Source organism: Pseudophryne corroboree, chromosome 5, assembly GCF_028390025.1.
Source record: "Pseudophryne corroboree isolate aPseCor3 chromosome 5, aPseCor3.hap2, whole genome shotgun sequence".
Taxonomy (NCBI): Eukaryota; Metazoa; Chordata; class Amphibia; order Anura; family Myobatrachidae; genus Pseudophryne; species Pseudophryne corroboree.
This window is the reverse complement of record NC_086448.1, coordinates 547,890,728-547,909,419: the sequence shown is the minus strand read 5'-3', so window position 1 is coordinate 547,909,419 and position 18,692 is coordinate 547,890,728. Positions and strand designations below refer to the sequence as shown.

Sequence of the window (18,692 nt, the reverse complement as noted above, 5' to 3'; positions counted from 1 at the left end):
CCAGCCACACCAATCACACTGTACAACTTGTGATCTGAACCCAGTTAACAGCATGATAATAGAGAAGCCTCTATAAAAGATGGCTCACTACAACAATAACCCGAATTTTTTGGTAACAATAATTATGTACCAGTATTGCAGACAATCCGCACTTGGGATGGGCGCCCAGCATCCACTACGGACTACGAGAAATAGAATTATCGGTAAGTAAATTCTTATTTTCTCTGACGTCCTAGTGGATGCTGGGAACTCCGTAAGGACCATGGGGATTATACCAAAGCTCCCAAACGGGCGGGAGAGTGCGGATGACTCTGCAGCACCGAATGAGAGAACTCCAGGTCCTCCTCAGCCAGGGTAACAAATTTGTAGAAGTTTACAAACGTATTTGCTCCTGACCAAGTAACTGCTCGGCAAAGTTGTAAAGCCGAGACCCCTCGGGCAGCTGCCCAAGATGAGCCCACCTTCCTTGTGGAGTGGGCATTTTAAGATTTTTGGCTGTGGCAGGCCTGCCACAGAATGTGCAAGCTGAATTGTACTACAAATCCAACGAGCAATCGTCTGCTTAGAAGCAGGAGCACCCAGTTTGTTGGGTGTATACAGGATAAACAGCGAGTCAGATTTTCTGACTCCAGCCGTCCTGGAAACATATATTTTCAGGGCCCTGACCACGTCAAGCAACTTGGAATCCTCCAAGTCCTTAGTAGCCGCAGGTACCACAATAGGTTGCTTCATGTGAAATGCAGAAACCACCTTAGGTAGAAATTGAGGACAAGTCCTCAATTCTGCCCTGTCAGAATGAAATATTAAATAAGGGCTTTTATATGATAAAGCCGCCAGTTCTGACACACGCCTGGCTGAAGCCAGGGCTAACAGCATCGTCACCTTCCATGTGAGATATTTTAAGTCCACAGTGGTGAGTGGTTCAAACCAATGTGACTTTAGGAAACTCAACACAACATTGAGATCCCAAGGTGCCACTGGAGGCACAAAAGGAGGCTGTATATGCAGTACCCCTTTTACAAATGTCTGAACTTCAGGCACTGAAGCCAGTTCCTTTTGGAAGAAAATCGACAGGGCCGAAATTTGAACCTTAATGGACCCTAATTTTAGGCCCATAGACAGTCCTGTTTGCAGGAAATGGAGGAAACGACCCAGTTGAAATTCCTCTGTAGGGGCCTTCTTGGCCTCCCACCACGCAACATATTTTCGCCAATGCGGTGATAATGTTTTGCGGTTACGTCCTTCCTGGCCTTGACCAGGGTAGGGATGACTTCATCTGGAATGCCTTTTTCCTTCAGGATCCGGCGTTCAACCGCCAAGCCGTCAAACGCAGCCGCGGTAAGTCTTGGAACAGACAAGGCCCCTGCTGGAGCAGGTCCTTTCTTAGAGGTAGAGGCCACGGTTCGTCCGTGAGCATCTCTTGAAGTTCCGGATACCAAGTCCTTCTTGGCCAATCCGGAACCACGAGTATAGTTCTTACTCCTCTCCTTCTTATGATTCTCAGTACTTTTGGTATGAGAGGCAGAGGAGGGAACACATACACTGACTGGTACACCCACGGTGTTACCAGAGCGTCCACCGCTATTGCCTGAGGGTCCCCTGACCTGGCGCAATATCTGTCTAGTTTTTTGTTTAGACGGGACGCCATTATGTCCACCTTTGGTTTTTCCCAACGGTTTACAATCAGGTGGAAGACTTCTGGGTGAAGTCCCCACTCTCCCGGGTGAAGGTCGTGTCTGCTGAGGAAGTCTGCTTCCCAGTTGTCCACTCCCGGAATGAACACTGCTGACAGTGCTATCACATGATTCTCCGCCCAGCGAAGAATCCTTGCAGCTTCTGCCATTGCCCCCCTGCTTCCCATGCCGCCCTGTCTGTTTACGTGGGCGACTGACGTGATGTTGTCCGATTGGATCAATACCGCCTGACCCTGAAGCAGGGGTTTCGCTTGACTTAGGGCATTGTAAATGGCCCTTAGTTCCAGAATGTTTATATGAAGAGATGTCTCCAGGCTTGACCATAAGCCCTGGAAATTCCTTCCCTGTGTGACTGCTCCCCAGCCTCGCAGGCTGGCATCCGTGGCCACCAGGACCCAGTCCCGAATGCCGAATCTGCGGCCCTCTAGAAGATGAGCACTCTGCAACCACCACAGGAGGGATACCCTTGTCCCCGGTGACAGGGTTATCCGCTGAAGCATCTGAAGATGCGACCCGGACCATTTGTCCAGTAGGTTCCACTGGAAAGTCTTGCGTGGAATCTGCCGAATGGGATTGCTTCGTAGGAAGCCACCATTTTTACCCAGAACCCTTGTGCATTGATGCACTGAGACTTGGTTCGGTTTTAGGAGGTTCCTGACTAGCTCGGATAACTCCCTGGCTTTCTCCTCCGGGAGAAACACCTTTTTTCTGGACTGTGTCCAGGATCATCCCTAGGAACAGAAGACAAGTCGTCGGAACCAGCTGCGATTTTGGAATATTGAGAATCCAATCGTGCTGCCGCAACACTACCTGATATAGTGCTACACCGATCTCCAACTGTTCCCTGGATCTTACCCTTATCAGGGAATCGTCCAAGTAACGGATAACTAAAATTCCCTTCCTTCGAAGGAATATCATCATTACGGTCATTACTTCAGTAAAGACCCGGGGTGCCGTGGACCATCCCTACGGCAGCGTCCGAACCGATAGTGACAGTTCTGTACCATAACCTGAAATACCCTTGGTGAGAAGGGTAAATTTTGACATGAAGGTAAGCATCCTTGATGTCCCGAGACATCATGTAGTCCCCTTCTTCCAGGTTTGCAATCACTGCTCTGAGTGACTCAATTTTGAATTTGAACCTCTGTATGCAAGTGTTCAAAGATTTTAGATTTTAGATTTTAAAATCGGTCTCACCGAGCCGTCTGGCTTCGGTACCACAATAGTGTGGAATAATACCCCGTTCCCTGTTGCAGGAGGGGTACCTTGATTCTCACCTGCTGGGAATACAGCTTGTGAATGGTTTCCAAAACTGCCTCCCTGTCAGCGGGAGACGTCGGTAAAACAGACCTTTGGAAACGGCGAGGGGGATACGTCTCGAATTCCAATTTGTACCCCTGAAATATTACCAGAAGGATCCAGGGGTCTACTTGCGAGTGAGCCCACTGCGCACTGAAATTCATTGAGAACGGGACCCCACCGTGCCTGAACTTGTAAAGCCCTAACGTCATACTGAGGGCTTGGCAGAGGCGGAAAAGAGTTTCTGTTCCTTGGAACTGGCTGATCTCTGCAGCCATTTTCCTCTCCCTCTGTCACGAGCAGAAAAGAGGAACCCTTTTGTCCGCTTGCCAACCAGGCCTGCGCCTGATAATACGGCGTCTTATTTTGAGAGGCGACCTGGGGTACATCCCCTCTTTTAAGGCAATACTTCCAAATGCCGTTTGGAATCCGCATCACCTGACCACTTTACTGGTATAATTGGACAACGCACTTATACTTGATGCCAGTCGGCAAATATTCCGCTGTGCATCATGCATATATAGAAATGCATCTTTTAATTGCTCTATAGGCAATAATATACTGTCCTTATCTAGGATATCATATTTCCAGTCAGGGAATCCGACCACGCCAACCCAGCACTGCACATCCAGGCTGAGGCGATTGCTGGTCGCAGTATAACACCAGTATGTGTGTAAATACATTTTAGGATACCCTCCTGCTTTCTATCAGCAGGATCCTTAAGGGCGGCCATCTCAAGAGAGGGTAGAGCCCTTGTTCTTACAAGCGTGTGAGCGCCTTATCCCCCCTAGGGGGTGTTTCCCAACGCACCCTAACCTCTGGCGGGAAAAGGTATACTGCCAATAACTTTTTAGAAATGATCAAATGTTATCGGGGGGAAACCCACGCATTTTATTTCTCAGATTCCGGAAAACTACAGGAAGTTTTTCCTCGCCAACATAATACCCCTTTTTTTTGGTGGTATTCATATTATCAGAAAAGTGTAAACTTTTTTCATTGCCTCAATCATGCAATGTGTGGCCCTATTTGGAAATCACGGTTGTCTCTTCACCGTCGACACAGGAGTCAGTATCCGTGTCGGCGTCTGTATCTGAGGTAACGGGCGCTTTAGAGCCCCTATATGAGACGTCTGGACATGCACAAGCTGAGTAGCCGGCTGTCTCATGTCAACCACTGTCTTTTATACAAAGCTGACACTGTCACGCAATTTCCACAGTACATCCACTCAGGTGTCGACCCCCCAGGGGGTGACAACACTATTACAGACACTCTACTCCGTCTCCTCATCATTTTTCTCCTCATACATGTCGACACAAACGTACCGACACACAGCACACACACAGGGAATGCTCTGATAGAGGACAGGACCCCACTAGCCCTTTGGGGAGACAGAGGGAGAGTTTGCCAGCACACACCAGAGCGCTATATATATACAGGGATAACCTTATATAAGTGTTTTTCCCTTTATAGCTGCTGTATTGTTTATACTGCGCCTAATTTGTGCCCCCCTCTCTTTTTTAACCCCTTTCTGTAGTGTAGTGACTGCAGGGGAGAGCCAGGGAGCTTCCCTCCAACTGAGCTGTGAGGGAAAATGGCGCCAGTGTGCTGAGGAGATAGGCTCCGCCCCTTTCTCGGCGTCCTTATCATCCGTTTTCTTGTATGTTTTGGCAGGGGTTAAATGCATCCATATAGCCCAGGAGTTATATGTGATGCATTTATTTTAGCCATAAAAGGTTTTCTAACGATTTATTGCGTCTCAGGGCGCTGCCCCCCCAGCGCCCTGCACCCTCAGTGACCGGAGTGTGAAGTGTGCTGAGAGCAATGGCGCACAGCTGCGGTGCTGTGCGCCTACCTTTATCTGAAGACAGGAAAGTCTTCTGCCGCCGATTTTTCCGGACCTCTTCGCTCTTCTGGCTCTGTAAGGGGGCCGGCGGCGCGGCTCCGGTGACCCATCCAGGCTGAACCTGTGATCGTCCCTCTGGAGCTAATGTCCAGTAGCCTAAGAAGCCCAATCCACTCTGCACGCAGGTGAGTTCGCTTCTTCTCCCCTTAGTCCCTCGATGCAGTGAGCCTGTTGCCAGCAGGTCTCACTGAAAATAATAAACCTAAACTAAAACTTTCACCAAGAGCTCAGGAGAGCCCCTAGTGTGCACCCTTCTCGTCGGTCACAGAAAATCTAACTGGGGCTTGGAGGAGGGTCATAGGGGGAGGAGCCAGTGCACACCAGGTGATCCTAAAGCTTTCTTTAGATGTGCCCTGTCTCCTGCGGAGCCGCTATTCCCCATGGTCCTTACGGAGTTCCCAGCATCCACTAGGACGTCAGAGAAAGAAAGGTTGAAAATCACTGCACTAGACTAATACTTTTGTTGCAAAGGAATTGGTATAAAGTTGCACATTAAGCATAATCAGGGCCGGTTCAATGGCGCTCTGCGCCCCCGGGTAGGAAAAGGGGTGTGGCCTAATACAGGGGGCGTGGTCAATTACGCCCCCTGTACATTGCTAGCGCCGCTTGAATGCTGAGCGGTGCGCGATGACGTCATCGCGCACCGCACAGCAAAAGGTCCTCTCCACGAAGGGAAACTAGACGCTATGCGTCTAGTTCCCTTCGTGGAGAGGACCTTTGCTGTGCGGTGCGCGATGACGTCATCGCGCACCGCTCAGCAAAGTTACTCTCCACGAAGGGAAACTAGACGCATAGCGTCTAGTTCCCTTCACAGGAGGCGGACGGGGACGGCAGCGGGCAGCGGGCAGCGGAGGCGGACACAGCGGGCAGCAGTGGCGGATCTTGCCACGGTGCGGCGCCTTCCGGATGGCGCCAGCGCCCTCCGGAAGGCGGCGCCCCGGGCAAAAGTCCTGCTTGCCCGTGGCAAGATCCGCTACTGAGCATAATAATACGTGCTGCGGAGCATGGCATGGTCACTTGTATCAGATCTCTGGCTTTTGCCTTTTTTACCCAGACTAGCGACTATGGGCCTGATGCATAGTTGTACACTAATGCTGCTGCAGAAGCAGGGCCGTCTTAACAGCAGTGTAGGCCCCTGGGCACAGCAATGCACTGGGCCCCCTACCCATCCTCCAGCGGTAGGGATGGGGGGTGCTATCAGTGCAGCTTTGATATACTGCGGGCGGTAGGGGGTGTACTATCTTTCGCTCAGTATGTAGGACCTGTAACAGTAATTTCTGCTAATTACTCCTTTACTGCACAGATGGGGCTAAACTGTAGAAGGGGGCATTGGGCTGAATGAACAAGCCCTGGTACATGACTTCCAGAGTGGTAGGGGGTGTTTAATAGGTAGGGTGGGAGGGGGTGGATAGTGGAGTGGGCTTAATATTTATAATTTTCCGGTGGGAGGGCAGCTTGCTTGAAAGCAGATATCTCAAGTTACTGAAAAAATATTTCTTAGCTTTGAATGGGATAAAACACTAGAGTGTCCCACCTTTCTGAAGATTCTGGGGACTTGGGGATCAGAGGTCAGGAGCCAAAGCAATTCACCAACGAAAATCTAAAACTGTATATTAGGCATGTGGAGCTGGAGCAGGGACCAGCTGCTTGAAGGCTGGTATCTCTGGTTCAAGGCATAGTAGAGACAAGCTGTCAGTGTTCACCAAAAGGGGAGAGTCTCAGCTTTTGGCTTATACCCTCAGAAAAGTCAGACAAAACCCAAGATATCTGAGTGGGAAGAGCAATTAACAGGCTTGGTTTGCGACCACTGCTTTCAAGTCAGATATCTCCGGTTTCCCCGGGCCGATTTTCAAAAATCTGGTACCCCTGGAAAGAGGGGACCCTCAGCTATCAGCCTAGGGCCCTTTTGCTCTTGGGGCCCTTGGGCAAGAGCCCATTGAGCCCATACGAAAAGACGGCCCTGTGCAGAAGCGATTTTTGACTCAGTTGATGCATGAAAATATGCTAATACAACATCCACCAGGATTTATATAAAGACGCCCAATGGAGTCTTTGCAGCTGCCCGCAATTGTGTACACAGTATCGACATCAACTCTAAGGTCACTCAGAACGGCCATCGACGTGTTTCCTGCATACAGGATTGCAGTTGGTGGGTGATACACGCCTCAAAATGGTCCCAACATACCCGTTTCAATCGGGATCCGGTCTCTAGGTCGACAGTAACTAGGTCGACCACTATTGGTCGACAGTATCTAGGTCGACAGGGTCTCTATGTCGACATGTTCTAGGTCGGCAGGTCAAAAGGTCGACATGAGTTTTCACTATTTTTTTCTTCTTTTTTTTTTACTTTTTCATACGTAACGATCCATGTGGACTACGAATGGGAATAGTAACCTGTGACGAGTGCAGCGGCAGCAGAGCGAGGCACCTTGCCCAAACGGTGCACTAGTTGGAGTTCCTGGTCACTGGGGGTCATTCCGAGTTGATCGCTAGCTGCCGTTGTTCGCAGCGCAGCGATCAGGCTAAAAATCGGCATTTCTGTGCATGCGTATGCACCGCACCGCAACGCGCACGCGCGATGTACGGGTACAAAGTCCTTTGTGGTTTTGCACAGGTTCTAGCGACGTTTTCATTCGCACTGGCGGCCGCAAGAAGATTGACAGGAAAGGAGTGTTTCTGGGTGTCAACTGACCGTTTTCAGGGAGTGCTTAGAAAAACACAGGCGTGCCAGGGAAAACGCAGGCATGGCTGGGCGAACACTGGGCGAGTGTGTGACGTCAAAAGCCAACCCTCCAACGTTAGAATCAACGCACATGAAGAGTAAGTACAGGGCTGGTCTTGTTTTGCACAAAATGTTTTTGCAGGCGCTCTGCTGCACAGGCGTTCGCACTTCTGCAAAGTGAAAATACACTCCCCGGTGGGCGGTGACAATGCGTTTGCACGGCTGCTAAAAACTGCTAGCAAGCGATCAACTCGGAATGACCCCCACTGTATGGAGAAAACAACACCAAAAAACATTTAAAAAACTCATGTCGACCTTTTGACCTGTCGACCTAGACCATGTCGACCTAGAGACCCTGTCGACCTAGTTACTGTCGAGCTAGTTACTATCGACCTTCCATACCACACCCTTTTCAATCACCTGTGAATGAATCCACACTGCGAGCATTATCGCAAGTCATTCGCCCCATGTGCACATATTGGCAGTGACGCAGGTGCAACTACCGATAATCGCTCAATTGCGAAAACATCGGCATAGCATACAACTATGAATCAAGTCCTAGTCACACACGGAAGTAGTGGAATTGCCAATGTCAGTAGGTCAGTGTACTCTTGCATTGTACTTTTGTTGCATTAGTGATACAAATAATGCTCATATTTTGAGGGAAAAAAGTATCTGGTGAAAGACTTGGCGCAGCTAAGCCGCAAAGTACAGTAAGTGGCACGCCAAACAGAGCTATTTGGCACAATTTGAGCGAAAGGTGTTATGTGGACAGGTCTGTATATTTTTGAAAACTTCTCTCTGATAACTAGTGTCATATGAGGACTGCATAAGCAGCTTGAACCTAAGGTTAAAGCCCCACTAGAGTGTACAGGGGGGACTAGAAGGTCTATCCTAATGTAAAGCCCCACTGGAGAGTATAGAGGGAACTAGCAGCTCTAACCTAATGTAAAGCCCCACTGGAGTGTATAGAGGAGACTAGCAGCTCTAACCTAATGTAAAGCCCCCACTGGAGAGTATAGAGGGGAACAGCAGCTCTAACCTAATGTAAAGCCCCACTGGAAAGTATAGAGGGGACTAGCAGCTGGAACCTAAATGTAAAGCCCCAATGGAGGGTATAGAGGGGACTAGCAGCTCTAACCTAACGTAAAGCCCCACTGGAGCGTATAGAGGGGACTAGCAGCTCTAACCTAATGTAAAGCCCCACTGCGGAGTATAGAGGGGACCTTCTCTGATACCTCCACACTTTCATATTTAGCGAGAGCGCATATGTGGATACCTAGCCATGCACACTTTTCAACTATGGCCAGGACGGGACCCCAAAGTAATGCCGTGGTGAAAATAAAAGTGCTATGACTTCTACATAAATAGTTACCGAAAAACATTTTTTATCGATGCAGTCAAAATGAGAGATGGGAGTAAATAAAGGGAAAATTTGAGAATGAATAATAAATAGGATGATTAGACTTCTAGTGCTGCTGCTGCTGCTGCTGCTTGAAATGTGATGCTTTTCAAAAGAACTGCTGCTGGGATTACCTCACTCACAGGGAGAATACAGTATCTACTATTTCCCCCAGTCTGTAGCAAAGTGTTTTCTCTCCAGGCGCAGGGGATAATTACAATTTCCCAACAATCATCTTCAGTTCTTATGTTGTCACATCTGTATTAAGTATCTAATTTATGTTGAAAGTGATTTCCATAACAACAACACTAGGTCCAGCCACATACAATACACATTTCTCTGCATGCTTTCTAAGCATGAGCCACCCCCTACATGCGCACTGTATACTCCTATATCTGGTGGAAGCATCTTACATGATAATCATAAAAATATATGAATACATACTATTATAAGAAGAAATAATGCACATTTGTATACAATTTGGTGTCACTATGAAATACATACTAATTAGTCAGCAGCTTCTATTTTCTATAAGTATCGCTATAGAAACAAAATGTAATAATACCTGAGTGCTGTAAGAGATGCAGATATTGCACATCTACAGTACATCAGACATGTTATGCAATACGTCTGTGCAGCAGTAATGTATGGGATTAAACACACTCAGCAGCAGCATCAATAGGTAATAGTCATGTAGTGTACTGTGCCCTCAGCCTGATCTGATGCACGAAGCGGCCCCGTCACGAACCCACAACTGTTGCCTGTCGGAGCTGACAGGTCTGACACATCTGTATAGGGGGAGAGCAGGCTGCTTACCTTGGAATAGAAATCCCCATCCAGCAGGAGTTACCTCTTCTCTTCTCCCCCCTACAGACAAATGAGCTGCCGGGCTCTGAGGAGCCGCTACTAATGCATGGCTGCAGTCACACAGAGAATCCCCCTCTGCTTTCTACCTTTCCACGCAAGAGTCTCCCAGTCCCAGCCGCCGCTGCCTGGGATAATCTCCTCCCTCTATTCAGAGCAAGTTGCCATTATCTTGATGGCACGTCACAGCTTGTACTGTATGCAGCAGCAGCAGTATGAGAGAGAGGACTGCATGTAATTGTACAGGAAGCCTGTATGTACATGGCACTTCCTACTTCCCATCTGGGCTCCTCTATTCAGCTGCTGCTGCTGCAGGTGATTACATCAACTCCCATTTTAGCTGTTTTGGGAAATACACTCATTTTCTCGGCATTCCATATACGTTACAAATACAATATAGAGCCATTTTATTACTGAAGACTGAAAACTGTACACTAGAATTACAAGGCATGGCAACGTCCTGCCATATAATACAGTTTAGTGTTGAAAAATGTCAGCATTACATCTGGAAGATTCTGCCCGTCATGCCATCTTTCTCCTGTATCCCTCAGTGGTTCCCTACCCCAACAGCATCCTATCTGCATAAGAACTACTGTAGATGGAAATAACACAATATTATTATTATTATTATTATTATTATTATTATTATTGTCACTATGCTGGGCTAAGCGGCCTATAATTGAGAAAAATAAATCATAAAATATTAAAATCTAAATCCAGTACTGGGAAGATGGAAAGCAGGCGCATGCCATGTCAGGAGTCTTAGGGGGACATTTACTAAGCAGTGATAAAAGTGGAGATGTGAGCCAGTGGAAGAGTTGCCCATGGCAACCAATCAGCATTGGCGTAACATTTATAATTTGCATACTATAAAAGTATACAGAGCCGCTGATTGGTGGCCACGGACAACTTCTCCACTGGCTCACTTCTCCACTTTTATCACTGCTTAGTAAAGGTGTCCCTTAGTTCCAAGATGGAGAGTTACAGGTTGCCTACATTGGTGTACAGAATTAATTCTTATTTACTGTATTGGGGCAGAGACCTGAGATACAAAGGTATCTGAATCCTGTGCTCTGTAAAACATGTACTGTTGGTGCTCAGTAAATGACACTTGCACGTGTAAAAACCTCTGGCGTTTTAAATGTGCAAAATTATGGTTTTCAGAGTAATTATACTTGATAATATGACAGCATTAGTGTTTTGGAGCCGTCATTTGCAGGTTACAAGCTATTGTGCAGGGTATATTCCTTTCTCTTTCCTCAATCTTGCCCCAATTTGTCCCATCTCCACCTATTCTCCCAGTCACCCTCTATTCTCCCCTTGTTCCCCATGTCTCCTTCTATTGTATCCCCCATTACTCTTGTCTCCCCTATTCTTCATGTATCCCACTATTCTTAATTCTCTCTTTCTGACCACTATTCCTCCTCTCTCTCCCCGTCCTTCCCCATATTCTTCCCACCTTATTCTATTCTTTCTCCCATTCCTCCTATCACCCTCTATCTACCTATCACCCCTATTCTTCTTATTTCTCTATCTCTCTGACCCTATTCTTCCTGCCTTCCTCTGTTGTTCCCCTTTTCTTCCAGGTTCTGCCATTCTTATTTCTCTCTATGAACCCTTTTCTTGTTTCTCTCTCGGAACTCTATTCTTCTTGTCTTCCCCTATTCTTCCTCCTACTCCTCCCATCTCCCTCTACTATTCCCCCTATTCCTCCTGTCTCCCTGATTTTTTCCACCTATTCTTCCCTCTATTCCTCCTGCCTCTCTCTACTCTTACCCCCATTCCTACTGTCTTCCCATATTCTTCCCACTATTTTTACATGATTGGTATGGGATCCCGGCATACTGGGTGTTGGTTGTCACTATACCGACACCGACATCCTGTCCTCCAGAATGTCGGAAACGGGGCAAGCGCTTCGAGGCCCCTTGCGGGCTCGCTGCGCTCGCCATGCCGCGGGCACAGTGGCTTCCTTTGCTCGCCACAGGTTCTATTCTCCCTCTATGGGTGTCGTGAACACCCACAGAGGAAGAATCACCTACCTCGCCGGTTTTGTACCTCTGTCGGGATTTCGGCATTGGTATTGTGACCACCGTGATCCCGATGGGCGGTATGTTAAATGCATACCATTTTCTCTTACGTCCTAGAGGATGCTGGGGTCCATTTTAGTACCATGGGGTATAGACGGTTCCGCAGGAGCCTTCGGCACTTTAAGACTTTAACAGTGTGAACTGGCTCCTCCCTCTATGCCCCTCCTCCAGACCTCAGTTTAGAAAATGTGCCCGGGAGACTGGATGCATACCAGTGGAGCTCTACAGAGTTCTGCTGGAAAAGACTTTCTCTGACGTCCTAGTGGATGCTGGGGACTCCGTAAGGACCATGGGGAATTGCGGCTCCGCAGGAGACTGGGCACAACTAAAGAAAGCTTTAGGACTACCTGGTGTGCACTGGCTCCTCCCACTATGACCCTCCTCCAGACCTCTGTTAGAATCTTGTGCCCGGCTGAGCTGGATGCACACTAGGGGCTCTCCTGAGCTCCTAGAAAGAAAGTATATTTTAGGTTTTTTATTTTACAGTGAGATCTGCTGGCAACAGACTCACTGCAGCGAGGGACTAAGGGGAGAAGAAGCGAACCTACCTAACTGGTGGTAGCTTGGGCTTCTTAGGCTACTGGACACCATTAGCTCCAGAGGGATCGACCACAGGACCCGACCTCGATGTTCGGTCCCGGAGCCGCGCCGCCGGCCCCCTTACAGAGCCAGAAGCAAGAAGTGTTCCGGAAAATCGGCGGCAGAAGACTTCTGTCTTCAACAAGGTAGCGCACAGCACTGCAGCTGTGCGCCATTGCTCCTCATGCACACCTCACACTCCGGTCACTGATGGGTGCAGGGCGCTGGGGGGGGGCGCCCTGAGGGCAATATAATACACCTTGGCTGGCAAATCATCACAATATATAGTCCCAGGGCTATATATGTGATAAATTACCCCTGCCAGAATCCATGAAAAAAGCGAGAGAAAAGTCAGCCGAAAAAGGGGCGGGGCTATCTCCCTCAGCACACTGGCGCCATTTTTTCTTCACAGTGCAGCTGGAAGACAGCTCCCCAGGCTCTCCCCTGTAGTTTTCAGGCTCAAAGGGTTAAAAAGAGAGGGGGGGCACTAAATTTAGGCGCAATATGTGTATACAAGCAGCTATTGGGGGAAAAATCACTCAGTTATAGTGTTAATCCCTGCATTATATAGCGCTCTGGTGTGTGCTGGCATACTCTCTCTCTCTGTCTCCCCAAAGGACTTTGTGGGGTCCTGTCCTCAGTCAGAGCATTCCCTGTGTGTGTGCGGTGTGTCGGTACGGCTGTGTCGACATGTTGGATGAGGAAGGTTACGTGGAGGCGGAGCAGAGGCCGATAAATGGGATGTCGCCCCCTGTGGGGCCGACACCAGAGTGGATGGATAGGTGGAAGGTATTAACCGACAATGTCAACTCCTTACATAAAAGGCTGGATGACGTAACAGCTGTGGGACAGCCGGCTTCTCAGCCCGCGCCTGCCCAGGCGTCTCAAAGGCCATCAGGGGCTCAAAAAAAACGCCCGTTACCTCAGATGGCAGACAGATGTCGGCACGGAGTCTGACTCCAGTGTCGGCGAGGTTGAGACATATACACAATCCACTAGGAACATCCGTTGCATGATCTCGGCAATGAAAAATGTGTTACGCATTTCTGACATGAACCCAAGTACCACATAAAAGGGGTTTTATTTTTGGGGACAAAAAGCAGCCAGTGTTTTGTTCCCCCATCAGATAAATGAATGAAGTGTGTAAAGTAGCGTGGGTTCCCCCGATAAGAAACTGGTAATTTCTAAAAAGTTACTGATGGCGTACCCTTTCCCGCCAGAGGATAGGTCACGTTGGGAGATATCCCTTAGGGTGGATAAGGCGCTCACACGTTTGTCAAAAAAAGGTGGCACTGCCGTCTTAGGATACGGCCACCTTGAAGGAGCCTGCTGATAAAAAGCAGGAGGCTATCCTGAAGTCTGTATATACACACTCAGGTTATATACTGAGACCTGCAATTGCCTCAGCATAAATAGTGCTGCTGCAGCGTGGTCTGATACCCAGTCAGATAATATTAATACTCTAAGACATAATAGTTTGCTAACATAGAGCATATAAAAGACGTCGTCTTAGATATAAAGGATGCACAGAGGGATATTTGCCGGCTGGCATCCAGAATTAATGCAATGTCCATTGTGCCAGGAAGGTATTAGAAACCTGGCAGTGGACAGGTGATGCTGCCTATAAAAGGCACATGGTGATTCTGCCTTATAAGGGTGAGGAATTGTTTGGGGATGGTCTCTGGGACCTCGTATCCACAGCAACAGCTGGGAAGAAAAAAATTTACCTCAGGTTTCCTTACAGCCTAAGAAAGCACTGTATTTTCAGGTACAGTCCTTACGGCTTCAGAAAAGCAAGCGGGTCAAAGGCGCTTCCTTTTCTGCACAGAGACAAGGGAAGAAGGAAAAAGCTGCACCAGCAGCCAGTTCCCAGGATCAAAAATCTTCCCCCGCATCCTCTGAGTCCACCGCATGACGTTGGGGCTCCACAGGTGGAGACAGGTGCGGTAGGGGCGCGTCTCGGGAACTTCAGGGACCAGTGGGCTTGCCCACAGGTGGATCCCTAGGTTCTGCAAATAGTATCACAGGGATACAGGCTGGAGTTTGAGGCGACTCCCCCTCGCCGTTACCTCACATCAGCCTTGCCTGCTGCCCTCGGAGAAAGGTAGTACTGGCGGCAATTCACAAGCTGTACTTCCAGCAGGTGAAATCAAGGTACCCCTCCTTCAACAAGGCCGGGGTTACTATTCCAAAATGTTGTGGTACCGAAACCAGACGGTTCGGTGAGACCCATTCTAAAATTGAAAGCCTTGAACACTTATATATGAAGGTTCAAGTTCAAAATGGAATCGCTCAGGGCGATTATTGCAAGCCTGGAGAATTTCATGGTATCACTGGACATCAAGGATGCTTACCTGCATGTCCCTATTTACCCTCTTCACCAGGAGTACCTCAAAATTGTGGTACAGGATTGTCATTACCAATTCCAGACGTTGCCGTTGGTCTGTCCCCGGCACCGAGGTATTTACCAAGGTAATGGCCGAAATAATTATCCCGTACTTGGACGATCTCCTTATAAAGGCGAGGTCCAGGGAGCAGTTGTTCGGCGGAGTAGCACTATCTCGGGAAGTGCTACAACAGCACGGCTGGATTCTGAATATTCCAAAGTCGCAGCTGGTTCCTACGACGCGTCTACTGTTCCTGGGTATGGTTCTGGACACAGAACAGGATAAAAAGGGTTTCTCCCGGAGGAGAAGTCCAAGGAGTTGTCGTCTCTAGACAGAGACCTCCTAATACGTATACAGGTGTCGGTGTATCAATGCACGCGAGCCCTGGGAAGGATGGTAGCTTCTTACGAAGAAATTCCATTCGCCAGGTCCCATGCAAGGATTTTCCAGTGGGATCTGTTGGACAAGTGGTCCGGGTCGCATCTTCAGATGCATCGGCGGATAACCCTGTCTCCAAGGGCCAGGGTGTCGCGGTTGTGGTGGCTGCAGAGTGCTCATCTTCTAGGGGGCCGCAGATTCGGCATACAGGACTGGGTCCTGGTGACCATGGATGCCAGCCTTCGAGGCTGGGGGGCAGTCACACAGGGAAGAAACTTCCAAGGCTATGGAAAAGTCAGGAGACTTCCCTACACATAAATATTCTGGAACTAAGGGCCATTTACAATGCCCTAAGTCAGGCTAGACCCCTGCTTCAACACCGGCCGGTGCTGATCCAGTCAGACAACATCACGGCGGTCGCTAATGTAAACCGACAGGGCGGCACAAGAAGCAGGATGGCGATGGCAGAAGCCACAAGGATTCTCCGATGGGCGGAGAATCATGTGTTAGCACTGTCAGCAGTGTTCATTCCCGGAGTGGACAACTGAGAAGCAGACTTTCTCAGAAGACACGACCTCCACCCGGGAGAGTGGGGACTTCATCCAGAAGTTTTCCAAATGGTTGTACACCGTTGGGAAAGGCCACAGGTGGACATGGTGGCGTCCCGCCTCAACAAAAAGCTACAAAGATATTGCGCCAGGTCAAGGGACCCTCAGGCGATAGCTGTGGACGCTCTGGTAACACCGTGGGTGTACCAGTCGGTGTCTGTGTTCCCTTCTCTGCCTCTCTTACCCAGGGTAATGAGAATAATAAGAAGGAGAGGAGTAAGAACTATACTCATTGTTCCGGGTTGGCCAAGAAGAGCTTGGTAACCAGAACTCCAAGAAATGATCTCAGAGGACCCATGGCCTCTGCCGCTCAGACAGGACCTGCTGCAGCAGGGGGCCTGTCTGTTCCAAGATGTACCGCGGCTGCGTTTGATGGCATTGCGGTTGAACGCCGGATCCTGAAGGAAAAGGGCATTCCGGAGGAAGTTATCCCTACGCTATTAAAAGCTAGGAAAGAAGTGAACGCAAACCATTATCACCGCATATGGGGGAAATATGTTGCGTGCTGTGAGGCCAGGAAGGCCCCAAAGGAGAAATTTCAGCTAGGTCGATTTCTGCACTTCCTACAGTCAGAGGTGACTATGGGCCTAAAATTGGGTTCCATGAAGATCCAGATTTCGGCTCTATCGATTTTCTTCCAAAATAGAACTGGCTTCACTGCCTGAAGTTCGGACTTTTGTTAAGGGAGTGCTGCATAGTCAGCCCCCGTTTGTGCCTCAAGTGGCACCGTGGGATCTCAACGTGGTGTTGGATTTCCTGAAGTCGCATGGGGTTGAGCCACTTAAATCCGTGGAGCTACAATACCTCACGTGGAAAGTGGTCATGCTGTGGGCCGTGGCATCGGCCAGGCATGTATCAGAATTGGCGGCTTTGTCATATAAAAGCCCTTATCTGTATTTTATATGGATAAGGCGGAATTGAGGACTCGTTCCCAATTCCTTCCTAAGGTGGTATCAGTTTTTCATGTGAACCAACCTATTGTGGTGCCTGCGGCTACTTGGGACTTGGAGGATTCCAAGTTACTGGACGTAGTCAGGGCCCTGAAAAGTATATGTTTCCAGGACGGCTGGAGTCAGGAAAACTGACTCGCTATTTATCCTGTATGCACCCAACAAGCTGGGTGCTCCTGCTTCTAAGCAGACTATTGCTCGCTGGATCTGTAGCACGATTCAACTTGCACATGCTGCGGCTGGACTGCCGCACCCTAAATCTGTAAAAGCCCATTCCACGAGGAAAGTGGGCTCTTCTTGGGCGGCTGCCCGAGGGGTCTCGGCTTTACAACTTTGCCGAGCTGTTACTTGGTCGGGTTCAAACATTTTTGCAACAGTCTACAAGTTTGATTCCCTGGCTGAGGAGGACCTAGAGTTTGCTCATTCGGTGCTGCAGAGTCATCCGCACTCTCCCGCCCGTTTGGGAGCTTTGGTATAATCCCCATGGTCCTTACGGAGTCCCAGCATCCACTTAGGACGTCAGAGAAAATAAGATTTTACTCACCGGTAAATCTATTTCTCGTAGTCCGTAGTGGATGCTGGGCGCCCATCCCAAGTGCGGATTGTCTGCAATACTTGTTTATAGTTATTGCCTAACTAAAGGGTTATTGTTGAGCCATCTGTTGAGAGGCTCAGTTATATTTCATACTGTTAACTGGATATAGTATCACGAGTTATACGGTGTGATTGGTGTGGCTGGTATGAGTCTTACCCGGGATTCAAAATCCTTCCTATTTGTGTCAGCTCTTCCGGGCACAGTGTCCTAACTGAGATCTGGAGGAGGGTCTTAGTGGGAGGAGCCAGTGCACACCAGGTAGTCCTAAAGCTTTCTTTAGTTGTGCCCAGTCTCCTGTGGAGCCGCTAATCCCCATGATCCTTACGGAGTCCCAGCATCCACTACGGACTACGAGAAATAGATTTACCGGTGAGTAAAATCTTATTTTTTACCCCTTTCACATCGCACAAATAACCCGGTATCGACACGGCATATTGCCATGTCGAAACGGGTCAGTGTGCGATGTAAAAGCACTTTCGCCGAATTAGCGGGTCGCCTGACCTGGTAATTCAACCCGGTATAAAAGAAGGGTTATATGCGGGTTGAATACCGGGTCAGACGCAGTGTGAATGGGAGCCGCGTCGCATAGGGAGAGGCGGTGCAGGAGATAAGCTTATCTCCCAGCGCCGCCTCCACCCCCGCCCCTGCTGCTGCTGCGCCCCCCTGCTGCTATGGCAACCTACCCGGTATATTGCCGAGTCGGAAAACCACCATAGCAGAGCAAATGCCGGATCCCACCCGGTAAGGACACGTTTCTCTTACCAGGTGGGATCCGGCATTAGCGATCTGAAAGCGGTATTTGTTAGGTTTTTTATTTTACAGGGAAGCTGCTTCCCTGCTTCGTGGGACTTAGGGGGGGAAGTAGGAACCAACTTCTCAGTTAGTTTAATGGCTCTGCTTCCGCTGACAGGACACCATTAGCTCCTGAAGGGTACTGAACACAGCCCAAGCCTGGCCAGCGTTCACTCCCACAGCACTGCCGCCACCCCCTAACAGAGCCAGAAGTCAGAAGGCTGGTGAGTATTAACCGGAGACCTGCAGAGAGTGGCCCTCCGGTCATCATGGCGGCATAAATGTACCAGTGCAGGACGCTGCGCAAAAACATGTCTCAGCACAGGGTGCAGAGCGCACGCCGGGGGGGCGCGCTCTGAGGGTCATGATAAATCCTTACTCTCACTGGCGACAAAGTACACACAAGGGAGCCGCTGGTGTACATACCCCTGC

At 49.1% G+C, this 18,692-nt stretch overlaps 1 protein-coding gene across 3 annotated transcripts in view; it reads right to left on the bottom strand.

Annotated features, from left to right (window-relative positions):
* Nucleotides 1–10,137, bottom strand: part of RNF144B (ring finger protein 144B) — a 133,637-nt gene extending 123,500 nt beyond the window's left edge. For 2 of the 3 annotated variants that reach the window (XM_063923233.1, XM_063923237.1), the window contains exon 1: nucleotides 9,837–10,136. The gene's annotated coding sequence lies outside the window, so the exon portion shown is untranslated. Of the gene's footprint in view, nucleotides 1–9,836 lie in introns of all 3 variants that reach the window. The other variant, XM_063923236.1, reaches the window with a different exon arrangement.
* Nucleotides 10,138–18,692: the final 8,555 nt, after the last annotated feature.